This window comes from Branchiostoma belcheri, unplaced genomic scaffold (genome assembly GCF_001625305.1).
Source record: "Branchiostoma belcheri isolate BF01 breed outbred unplaced genomic scaffold, Haploidv18h27 scaffold114, whole genome shotgun sequence".
In the NCBI taxonomy this organism is placed as follows: domain Eukaryota; kingdom Metazoa; phylum Chordata; class Leptocardii; order Amphioxiformes; family Branchiostomatidae; genus Branchiostoma; species Branchiostoma belcheri.
In genome coordinates, this window is record NW_017802536.1 from 841,197 (window position 1) to 854,596 (window position 13,400).

The 13,400-nt window shown below is 39.9% G+C and overlaps 1 pseudogene; it reads left to right on the forward strand.

The window, feature by feature from the left end:
* Positions 1-3,795: 3,795 nt before the first annotated feature.
* Positions 3,796-11,819, forward strand: LOC109462250 (annotated as a pseudogene).
* The last annotated feature ends 1,581 nt before the right edge of the window (positions 11,820-13,400 follow it).

Consider the following 13,400-nt stretch of genomic DNA (forward strand, 5'->3'; position numbering starts at 1 on the left):
GGTTCTGGAAAGCTGTCCTCAGCGCTGCCACGACCCTCTCTTCGTTTTTCAGTTGTAGGTGTACTTTGGGGAATTAGAGTTCGGCGTGAACAAGAGAACGGACGTTGCATGATTCAAAGTTTATTTACGCCCTTATTCACGCCGATCACACTTAAGTACGTGCACGTGGCTTCCCGGTCTAGTTGGGGTACGTTCATGCAATGCCAAGGCAACGGCACGAACACTGGCGCCACGCCTGTCGGCGCGTACAGACTGGACCCGCCCACCGGCCGGCGGTAAGATTTCATTATTTATTATTAAAGACTACAGTTTTATAACCCCGCCCTATCATTGTAGTTTGTAACAGCCGGGTAGAAGTACATCTAGCTGGCATTTTCACGTCGTGCATGGCAGCTATAGCCCGCTACAAAGCGGCATTTATCAAGATTCAAAAAGATTTGTGATACGAAATGAAACATGGCTAACAATTTCTGTTAGTTAGCTAAACCTTTGAAACGGCATGGGCATAATCTTTGTTGAATATTTCTGAGTTCAACTCAAGCCGGAAGTGCATTAGAAGTGACCATCAGGTACAACTATTACGCTATCGTTACGACGATCAAGAACGTTCATGGCTTGCGGATCCGATTGATTTCAAATATTACTACTCATAAACCATCTTGCAATATTGTATATGTACTTACGTTTTTTTTTTTAATTTTTGGCGGGGGTCCACTGAGATTGGCACCGACAGGCTGACGAACGATCCGGTCGGCATGACAAAGCGCCAAACGCCATTCAGTGACCTACATTTTCTTACCGTGCACTGCTTGACTTGACTTCTTTTACCGGAACTTGGTGTAAATATCGACGATAGTCAGAGGCAATATGTTCATTTATTGAAGGTTAACTTTATTTCCACTCGTCCATATTGTTATCTAAACATGCTAGGGACGAATTCGTTCCAAGCTCCCCGTGCCGGTGTTCCGCTATATTCCTGGGTGGTCCACGGATTTGTCGGGGGAAAATCTCAAATAAAGTACGCACCCCGACTTTGGCGACGGCCCGAGGCACTTTGGGGATTTTGAAAAGTTTAAGAAGTACGTACATTAGTCGGGAATTTACGGTAAGTAAAAATGGTAAAAAAAACTTAAAACAAATCACGTTTTAGTACAACAGCACAAAGCAGGCCAGATTTGAGCGTCAGGGCGTCGCCTGCTGTAAAAGAACCGGTGTTTCTTGGTTAATGTGCTAGTCTTAGACCTACATGCTTTAGTATTCATTTTTTTTTTGTTATTTTTCAATAATCAGTGTTCTAGCCAGCCTGATTTTTCCCGTCCGTCATCTCAATTTTGTTTGCCGTAAGATTCTGTCGAGCGCCGAAGGCGCGAGAGTTCGGGAAAAATGTGTAAAAGTTGACCCTCTGAACATTATTTCCTGCATTTTGAGGGACACTTTTCCGAGAAGCATTGCACATTTTCAGAGCTAGGAACGTTGGATCGTACGACGGATACGTAAAACAAATTTTCCATGGCCCTCCCCCCAGCCCCGATTTTTTTCCATGGCCCTCCCCCATATGCCAAATATTTTTTCCATGGCCCTCCCCCCCCTACGCACCAGACCTCCCCCCCCCGCTAAATATCGTACAGTCCCTAAGACGGTGGGCTGTCTTGTTACTAGACACGACCATGATAGTCCGATCTTTATGTGAATGCAATGATTGTGTGTGTGTAATTAAAATGAACTTCGAACTTGAAGCACAGTATCTTTACACGCCCTGGGAGCAGTAATGGATTTAGCTCTTTGTATGTTTTATGCTTGTGACGCGCCCTCATTGTATTAACCGTTGCCTAATTATAATGTCTGCACAGTAGGTCTGGCATTGACGCTTGGGATTGTTTTTCAAATTTGTTGAAATATATAAAACTTCACGGAGGATTGTCACCTATGGCTTCTTGTTATCTATTTTGATGTCTTAGGCATTGATTATAAAGTACCTAACGCACTGTAATCGCTACATTTCAACTAAGATAACTAGCTTACAGACTGCAGTTAATAAGTATCATGTTCCCGAGATAATACTTTTACAGTACTATTCAGAAAACCTGGTAGGTAAACATACTGTGGTTATTGTGCAAGTAATGTTAGGTTCTTAATACTCATAGTCACATAATACAAATCTAATTGCATTATGAACAAGTCGTGCAATTTTTCTTTATTTCTCAAAGTAGACATAATTTATTTCCCAACCCTCAAGCATAATATAGCAGGGAAATGCATATGGATTATTGTTATTATGATAGCTTTTCCCAGGGTAGGATATTTCCAGTTTCTGCGGCTGTACCACCCACTGGCACTGTTAGTGTTCCGGGTGGTTACCTGCTTGGATACTTTCTACCTGGAATTATATTATATAACCATATACTAAGTGTCGTGTGACGTAAAAGTAAGGCATTGGACCTTGAACCCATGGTTCCTGGGTTCGATTCCACATGAATGCCCCTATTGGAAACGGCACTTTACATGACTTTCCGCATTTTGCTTAGGTGAAAATGAGTATCTAGCTTTATTTAGAGCAACCCTCGGATCGCGGACATCACGTTGAATGGAGGTCCTATGCTTTGCCATCTAATCTAATTTATTATCTACCCTGCAGGGCTTGCCTGATGGCAGAGAAGCGCATGCTACTGCTCCTGTTCCTAACAGCATACATCTGTGGAATCGTGACATTGGGTACAATGTCTGCTCTCATGAATCTGCTAGAGAACAGTGTCATGCCCTCAAAAATACAATCAAAAAGAAACATCATTGCATCTGCTGACATTCCTTTTACTTTAAGGGGTGACTTTTTGGAGTAAGTATAGTTTTCTCGTGGTTGACAGTTATAACAGGTATAACATCGACGTGATCCAGGCAGTTATGTGTATATCCTGTGCTCACTCCCTTGATCAGTTATAAACTACTTTTTCTAAGTTTGTATTACATATGTATTTGTAGTTTGGCCTCTAACATTCTAATCTCTGACTGATCTTGTATTTTGATTTATAATTTTCAAATTTCTCTGTTACGTTAAATCATTATTATTTAATGATACATTATTTTATTGTATTCCATGGGCTCCGTTGAAAATCGACCTCAACGGCTGAAGTTGGATAAATAAATTAAAGTCCCAATTTATCTTTTTTATTTGAGTCCAATGACTTCTTGTGCCATAAGATCTTTGAGATCAACGCAAACTAGAAACCACTTCTTTTCCTTTTTCACAGAAAAGCCTTTTCCCTTTTAAATCACCCGTTTAGTATAAAATTTAATTTATTGAAAAAGATAAAAGTGATGGTAAAAGTATTTAATACTTCAATAGATAACTATCAATAATAAATGGTACCTCTATGCCCTGCGGGGATCTTTCTTATCCCACGATCTCTTTGTCAGCTAGCCCAAATTAAACTGCCCCAAACGGAATGGTAGATTCCCTTCCATAGTATAGGTAGAAATACAACAAATATTAGTTAGGTATATACATCGCATCTTGACTTCTAACGTTAACCTTAATCTACGTATAACACGAATTCTAGGTTTGACTTCTTGTCTCTTAGATTATTACACTGGGCAAAGTATTATGAACTTATTAATAATCAATAATACTCATCAATTCAAAAAATAGAAATTTCCTACAATGTTACTAAATAGCATTTTATCATTAAAAGAAAACTAGAACCAAACTGCAATGAAGTGAATTTCATTTTCTATCATTAGTTATTATCGTTTCATATTGACAGCGGATTAATTTTGCTGCTTTTTTTTAGTAGCAAACGGATGGGCTGCAACTGTTCGGATAAGGGAGCCACGATATCAAACTTCAAGTATTTTGAGATCAACGAGCTAAAAGAAGTGGAACAACGAAGGAAAGCAGAACTTCGAAAATTCAAAATCAGGTTAGATGTACTGATTTTTTCGCTAACTACATTTTTGCTAAATCACTTAAATGGAGTTGTGTTGTTTTGTCGGTTTGTCTGTTTATTTGTTTAGTTGCAGTTACTGTGTAAAGAAGAAACGTGTACAATAAGAATTAATACTACGTAAAGGACTCTGTAGACCACATTTTTGTCATGTTGGAAGTTAGTTCTATCCGATGTATCCGGAACTACAAGTATAACCACCAATCTTCCAGAGAATGGTTTACTAGCAGAAATGAAAGATTATAACATCGTTTCAGTCAATATGTAACAATTATACGCAATTATGTTGTTTGATTGGCTTAAGTCCTTCCCCCTCGTTATATTGATACTGATTGTTCCTTTTAGAAGATTATATAGAATAACTCCACTCTATCAAGTACTTGGTATAAAAGAGTTTGCAATATTATTTATGTTATTGATTATGAGAGAAACAAAGACTATATTATTCTTCGTCTTACTCTATTATTAGTCAATGAGTATGGCACGTGGTTAGCATTTGCCTTTATCCACTGCTATGTTGTTTCTGCTAGCTACATGTATGCGTTGTGGACCTACATGTATATAATCTTCTTGTCTTTTAAACCAAATAACGTAGGCTTCTAGCAAAAATCTTATGCGAATAAATTTTATTTTCAGAACAGAGACGACTAAAGAGACCCTAACGATCGTGAACGGATCCGTTCCTCTCAGTTATCCTGTACAAGGAGTGGTCGTTGCACCAGAAGAATGGGAAAATATACCAGGTACATGTATACAACTAATGTCTGTAAAGGTCTTATGAGTTATGTCAAATAACTCGTAGAAAAACCCTGCTACAAACGTGTAAAAAAATGAGACTTTTATTTATTATATTCTTACAATTCATCCAGCGACACCAACTTGGTAAATGCTATGATAAGGTCCAGAATTACCAATATGTACATTTGAACTTTATGTCATGATCTGAATATGGATACTGGTAGGCTAAGGTTTTTTGTAATGTATTGATAACATAAATGTTTTTGCTTTTTATCACAGGTCTAAGAGTTGACGATTACACCGTACATGAACACTACAAGGTATAACATGACATCTGAAACCTCCCGTAGCAAGATTTATAGCTTATTTAGCAATTAAAGTACCGTTGTAATGTACCTTTTGCGATATTTCATGACCTGGTCATGCTAGTAATTTTCTAGATCGTATTTGTTCTGAGTTGTGTAATAAAACACGCCTCGACCAAATACATATAATTTTTTATCCTCATTTTGTCGTCTTTTTTAGTCCAAGCACACGTGCGTGTTTGAGCGTATTAAAGTTGCCTCTGTTTGCGCTTATCAGGTCAAACTTTCCTCGTCCAAGTTCGGAGTACTGGACGCCAGGGCTACAGTGCCTGGGGTTAACGTTGATGGCCTGGGTACTACTTTACTAAATATGAGCAGCAGGTCTCTGGACCATCTCAACAGGCAACTGGAGTTTGTGGTGTATGTTAACACGGTCTTTGACATAGATGCCAGGGACTATGGTAAGTAGATACATTTCGATTTTATTTTGGACACAAAATTACATACAAGAAACTTCTACAGATACATACAAATCTGCTAATAGCTAAATTGAATATTTTTCCATATCTAAACTATTAATAGACTATTTGCTAAGCAGGGTCTAAGTTAGGCTGTATTGCCTGCTATAGAATTAATCAATCAATCAATCTTTATTCAAAACAACTAGCAGAAGAGAGTCTGAATGGAGCAGTTCTTACAGGCAGCATTAGTTCATAAAATTATCCAATGGCTACAGGATGCGATTACCAAATGAATAAATGAGCTATATTTTGTAGCATAAAAGTATTAATAACACATCTCACTAATGTACGGCACGATTAATTCACGCCTACGCCTAATGCTCGTGCACCTGATTGTTTCAGTTCATTTCCTTAACCACCAAAATATTGAAGGTCACTATTACGTCCTTAAAGCCTCCCGTGTTTTGTTTTTTCAGTGCACTTTGTATATCTGCAACATGAAGTAGTCTTCCCTATTGTGATTCGTGTTAGGAAGGCACCGATTCTCTACGACCTCGAACCAGGTAGATATTACAATGTTATTTACAAGTAGCTATATAGTAAGTTATCAGTGTCTTCATAAAAATATTAACACATAAACACATGAAATAGAGGAGCTGTTTACTTACCAAAAATCATTCACACCCAAGTTTCCAAATAGAATACCAGCCCATACATCAAATAATTCACCTCAAATCTATAAAAATTATCATTGATACTAATAGAGCATGTATTCATGTCCCAACAGGTGACATAAATAACAAGGTTACAATTATCACAAAGACGTTCCTGAGGTACTCATCAGTTCGACTTCTCCTCCAAAGCATCCAGACATACTACCCCAAGATGCGGGTAGTTGTAGCAGATGACAGCAGACCTATCGAGGACCTACAGTCTGAATATGTAGATCATTATGTCATGCCTTTTGCTTCAGTGAGTACCTGAAATTGTAAATTTGCTTTGTAAAATTAAGACACTCTAAAAACGTCCAACATTTACTTTTTGTCTATTGTCTCTTTTTTCATAAATGCGGCTTTCATAACTTAGCGGTTTGAAATTCCTCATAGTACATGTTAAATATCGCAAAACGTATTCCTGAACGTCACTCGTCACTCGTTAAACATTAAAGCGTGTCCTATACAGAGCTGGTTTGGAGGTAGAAACCTGGCAGTGTCCCAGGTGACCACGCCTTACCTGTTGTGGGTGGATGATGACTTCGTCTTTACTGAAGAAACAAAACTGGAAGTAATGGTTGACATCTTTAGACAACAGCAACTTGGACTTGGTAAGATGTGTAAAATTTGGGGAACTAACATTACAATCACATTCTCAATCATGCTACCCCAGCCGGCCATCGCAGAACCTACAAAACACTACCACCTGACATTAGGGATGTATGGACCTTATCACTGATCAAATCATCCTTAACACGTACGTTTTATATAACCTCGTTGAGTTTCACTTATCGAGGCTACATAAAACCTTGATCTTCACTCCAAATTTTGATCTGTGTTTTGACATTGGCTTTGATTTTAGGAGAATAGCGTTGTTTTGGCGCATTGGACGTTTTGTGGTTTTATGTATACTGGATGTTGTTTTACTCTGTTTGACTATGTCTTCTAAAATACAGGCCCCCGTTTGTAAGCATATCGCATGCTGGACAGAACTACCAAACCGTCTTGACCATGAATATATAGATATTTGATATTAACTCACATCTGAACTTCTGCTAGTATAAGTCCATTTTTCAGAACTGACTACCGACCGCAAAGCTTCTGTATCCTCTGTTTTATGATACCCTCGCTCCTCACGCCTGCCTTCTGAGGATACACGACTCGGCCACCTTGCTGGCGTCTCGCTGGAATCTGATATCGCGGCACTGCTGGCTCCTTCCCACCACGCACACGGCGCCTCTTGTCCTCCCCCAACTCACTCTTATTCTCCTGCGTTGTTACGGGACCTGCCCTGCTTCCGACGCAGGCCGCCCCGTAGTCGTTGCCTAGTTACACCGGGTAGGGCGTGTTTATCACCCCTACTTCTACCTCTCTTGCGTTACCATCCACTTCCAGCTCAACTTTGACTGTAGGAACGCTATCAACAGCCCCAGTGGTCAGTCTAACTTTGATAAAATCTTCTGTTTATGCCTTCCTTGGAACCAACGTCTTCTTGACAAAGGTCCTGGAGCTCCCAATGCCCCTGTACACCTGTACTTGCTGACCGTTCACAGCTCCGCTGCTGGTATACTTGCTGTCTTCTGCCAAGATTCCATCCGCGCCTGCCCCCTGTGCGAACATACTCTGCGCAACCACATTCTTCTTGGAGAACGCCTTCCCCAAACTAGGGAAATCAGCTTTCATGTGCTCAGGTTCAGATGGCAGTGGTAACAGATCTTACAGAAGCCTCCCCCATGCTTCCCGGGGCCTTGGCCGCTCTTCCAGGCAGGCACACCCTCAGCGTTGTGTGGACGGACACCTTCAGACAGGCTCGTCTCGTGAGTCATCAGATACTGGTCACTCATCTTCCCCAGCTCCTCCAAGGACGTCGGCTTCCTCTCCCTTAGGTGTGTTGACAGCTCCACTGGGACTAGATCCAGGAACTGCTCATGCACGATAATATCCAAATCCCCTCATGTTCTCGTAGTGGCCGACAATTTAACCCACCTGTTGAGGTAGCTGCTCAGGCGTATGAGGTACTGATCAGGGCCTTCGCTCTCATGGGGACTTCCGCCCTAAACTTCTTCCGGAATCCGTCCTCCGTCAGCTCATAGCGCTTTAGTACGGCCTCTTTGATCTTGTCATAATCGGCGGCATCGGCATCTGACAAGCTGCTGTACACTCCCAGTGCCTTCCCCGGTTAGCGCAGACGCCCAGGTCCCCTCCCACTTGTTCGCCGGCGCAAACATTAGAAGGTAGCTATTGACTATCCACTGGTTTGCCCTCTCCAAAGCAGGGCAGCCGCGGAGTCTTCGCCTTGACATCTCCTGTACCCTCTTTCTTTGCTGTAAGGTACTCGTATTCCGCCTGCCGCAACTTTAGCTCTTCCATCTCTAGCTCGTGTTTTCTCTGAGCCTTTTTTCCCTCGGGCCTGCTCCTCCCTCTGAGCCTCTCTTTCCTTGGCCCGTTCATCCCTTTCTATGGCCTGCTGGGCCATCACAAACTTCAGGAGATTATTCCCCTCAAAGCCCATCTCCTTCCCCTGTTCGATTAGTTTATTCATGGCTGACTCAGGTATACCACCTCCTAGCCACAGCCAGTGAACTGTCCCTGCAATCAATGCACTATACCTCCCAGACTCAGTGTCTCTGATAATAGTGGAACCAGATGTGACCAGTGAACCCTTTCCCAAAATGCTATAGTGAACTAGCCTTAGCGGTAGCTATCTGTCAACAACACAGACTTTGAGTATTATACAGACTTTTACTAACTTCTAGAAACTCAGTGATTCAGGTCAACGAAATACACAACTGTTACTAGCCGCTCTCTAGTCTGCTCTCTCACTGCCACAGTTCTAAACAGAGGTGATAGTTCCTACAGTTCAGTACATGAATCCTTTAAAGACAGTCCCGCCGCTGGCTCCTCCTAATGTAGATCATCGAGTCGTCAATCTCCGGATAGTGTCCATGCACCACTGCAGGGCTCCACGGCGTTCCGACTTCTCACCTTCCACCTGGAATTCCCTCATGGATCTCGTCGATCCTCTTGACCTCAAACTCTCTGTGCCACTTTCACGTGTAGGAACCTCCTGAAGAACCAACTGAGTATCCAGTCTTACAGGGCTCACGATCCTGGAATATTCTATTAGCCTTGTCTAACTCAAAACCATCTGTTAAAACTTCTGCTCTTAATGGAGCCTACCACTAGTTGGACAGGGGGTATAGGGGTGTTCCACTAAACTGACCTACACCAAACATCAATATTCTTTATGAAAATGTGATGTGATTTAAGCAGGAAATAACCTTTTCCGTCGTACTATTCTATTTGACCGTAGGTATCTGGCGTACTTGGTGGAATGAAGGCCGTGAAGATGGCATTAATTCCCGGGATACACCATGATGACGGTTTTTGCATCTCATACAAGCCAAACCAGAACTATGGTCAAGTACCAGGATTTTCTAACTGCTATTTTGTAACTCGGGTGACCAACTTCTTCATGGGTAGAACGGATGGGGTCCGGTCTGTAGGGTTTTATCCGGCGTACTCAAGATGCGCAGACAGAGGTAATCCTTGGCTTTATTAGACTTACGTTTAGTATTTAAGCTCAAGCATCATATCACGAGATATTAGAGAGGTTTCTTTGCGACGAAACACTAAAGAGGAACACCCAAAGGGTAAATGCAGCATACAATGTTTTACAACAAAAAACTGCGTACAAGAAAAATAAAGAGAAACAATTGAGAAACTTTTTTCTTCAGAAACTCTTGACTATTCTTTAACTATATTCCAGAAACGCCTTTCAGTCAGAAGACGTCATTTATGTGATTTCTGGACCAAAACCGTGGAAAACTGCTTTTCCATAAAACTTACATGACTAAAACCTAACGAACAAAATGTGTCTACAATAGAATATCAAGGTCTACTAACTAAAGACGTATGTTGCCCTAGCAACAACACTGACGTCACCTTGTCAGAAAATGACGCCAGAAATATTTAAGCTTTCGGCCATCTTGGATCGTCAATCTTTAATTATTGAAATTATTTTTTCAAGATACAGCCTCAAAACGCAATGTAAATAGACCAAAGATGTTTATATCAACGTTTCATTTGAAAATTACGTAGTTGTCATGAAACATTTGTGAAAAAAGTGGTTACACCAGAGAAATGGTCCGTCATCTTGGCTTTTAAATTCTTACGTCATGAAATTAGCATAGGGTGAGAAAAAGCAGAGGGTGGATTAACGGCGAGAACATTGCAAAGCTGAAGTCACTCTGTCCGGTCAGTCACAAAGACCGTGAAGTCAGACATCTTAAAAGTAGACTGGGAAAGTGTGCACTTTGTGCATCTTATGCAATCTATTGTGCCAGAAACACGCCTGCTTGGGAATGCACTTCAGGATTGTTCTACTGTAAAAACTAGATGTAAAATTTAGCTGCTGTCTTTTTTAAGAACTCTAAATTGTAATTGTTATATAATGTACCCGTAATTATAATTATATATGGCAATTTTAATCGAGAACGTCTGTATGTCCGATGCACACAGTGACTAGTATATTGTATTTTTGTCTGTCCACCTTGCGTCCTCCTCTTGTTACCTAAACATGAGACAAAGGATTGTCCTAGGTTTTTAGCTATGTATTTAATATGTCATTCATCTTGTATGGAATAAAGATGATTTTAACCCCCCTATTTAATTATTGAAATTATGCATCATTATCTAAGATGCTACTATTGTCGGAAAGGAAGTGTAATTATACATGGAAATTAATGTTTACATTTAACCAAAATTCCTGGATTTTCAAAAAACTGCCTGTCAGAAACCCTAAAAACTAATATGAAGTTGTTCACAGATATATTTTAGTTACATTTTCCAAATTTGACGGTTCTAGGCTTCAGGCACTATCTGATATAAAAACCGGCGATGGCTTGGCCCCCTTCTGAATAGGGTTAAAATAGGAAAACAAGGTACTGTACATCAAAGGATATGACTTTTGAGAATTATGAACAAGGATCTTTTGTATGATGTACACCTTATTTCATATTTCTATAATCTTATAATGGTATATAGCATGCATTTTCCTGGCATCGCATACATGTTTTAACAATTACGTTCTGTTTAGTTTATTAACAATTATCACTTGTACAAATATGCACAGAATTTTACCTGGAGGGATTGGGAAAGCTCCGGATGGCTGCTTGCAGGGGAATTCGTATCTACCACAACCAAACTAGGAACACAGAATATGTGAAATATAGATTTGGTGGTGACATTGAGAACTACCGTAAGATAACTAGGGGCATAACCTACTTCAGAAACAACATAGACTGCTGGCATAAATAGTTGGATATCTGACCTACATGTAGACCCCCAGCTGGCCTGACAATCGATATCATTCTGAATTTCCCATAATATGAAAATACAACGTCACAGCGTAATTATGTAAAGACATTTTTAGCATTGAAACTAAGACGTCATATCATATTAAGGTAATGAGCCTTGTGTTCAAATAGGTAAATATATAAGAACCTTATATAAAAGAACCTTAGAACAAGTAGTATATGTTGATTCAGCTAAGCCTTGTACGTAGGCCAAATCCAGTGTGTCTGTATCTTATCTATATGTATTTAAATCAAACTGACTTTTGAACTATAAGTTAATGTTATCTGATACATAGATGATTCCTAATAGGCCATTATCATGACTTCCTTCCTGACTTATACCTACACTATAATAGACAATATTGTTTTAAATGAATCAACATTTTCCTTTTTCAATTTCGGTAAATTTGTTATTTTTTCAACTCTATATCCTCAGCCGGACATATGCTACACATTTAAAAATACTCTACCTATTATCGTGTTATGAATAGAGCGTGTTTTATTCATTTGGTATGAGTAAGCAAAATAATGAAAGACAGTTTTCTAATCTGTTTGTGTGGGGTTTTTTTACGTTAAAATTATCCAAAAATAAAAGTCACCATACATTTGTTTGTTCTCATTAACCTTCAATGTGTGACTCTCCCGAATTCGGAGACATGATGACGTCAGGTGCGCATGAAAAGTGGCGGGAAGGCGGAATCTACCACCTTTACGGTTCAGACGGGGTAAATGGACTCTGGTGTTCACTCCCTTCTTTACACCCCTCACAAAGTAATCTTGCTCCGTATCCAAAATGTGCTCATTGTCAAGTGTAACTGTGTGGCTGATGGAATCGATATGTGTTGCGACACTTCCGACGTACTGGAACTAGGGCATCTGTGTTCCGAAAACCTATCATTGAGAGCTCGACTATTTCGTTTCACCTATGCCTGTCTCTGGACACTGCCCCTTGATGTTTTGACCAGCGCACTGAATGCGTATGAAATGTTTTAGCGAGCATTTCTGTGGTTACGACTTTAAAACCAATGTGAAATGGAGCCTTATGATTGGTCGACGACATCCGACTATATGATAATGTAAAATAAAGTTTGGGCGGACTAACCTTCGCAGAGTTTGTTGTAAGTACTTATACAGGATTCCCTTGCAGGCTATATACATGGTTAGGTGTTTAGCTGAACGTGGCAACGTGTTTTGTTTTGATTTTCTGCGAAAAATATGTTTTTACCAAATTAACGTTTTAAAATATCCTGCTTATATAATCGGAATCCACGAAAAACTATGCATTGTTAAGCACTCTATATATAGCACTCTATATATCAGATCGGAAAGTCCCTAGTTTACAATCTGAGAAAACTTTTCCTTTAATTCACAGAGTCTTTCAGATCACGCTACACTCGCTTCTTAATTATTTTAAGGTGCAGCAATATGGATATACTCTATCCGGATTACGAGATATCACATCCGAAAGGCCCACTGCATAATATGCGGTCCGACATCGAATTATTTTGAGGGTATAAATAGACCTAAGCACCACATAGACACAAGCTTCGTAGACTAAACATCATTTTCTACATACACACATACAAACACTGCCCAAAAACATTCTGACGAAGGTAACAAACACAACCACTCTTTTACACATGTAGATCAAGGCTATTGCATCCTTTGTATGCTCTCATGCTACAATAGAATCTATTTGCTTACCTGGACTTGGACACTAGTTTTAAGTAAAGTAAATAGGTAATGTATGATCTTTAACAAAAATTAAAAAACCAACAAAAATGATAAATAACCGGCATTCAACATTACAATAGTTTTTATTGTCTACTTTATTCATCAGGAATTTCTTGTCCTGATACAGTATCAGGTTATTAGAGCTTATAAATCT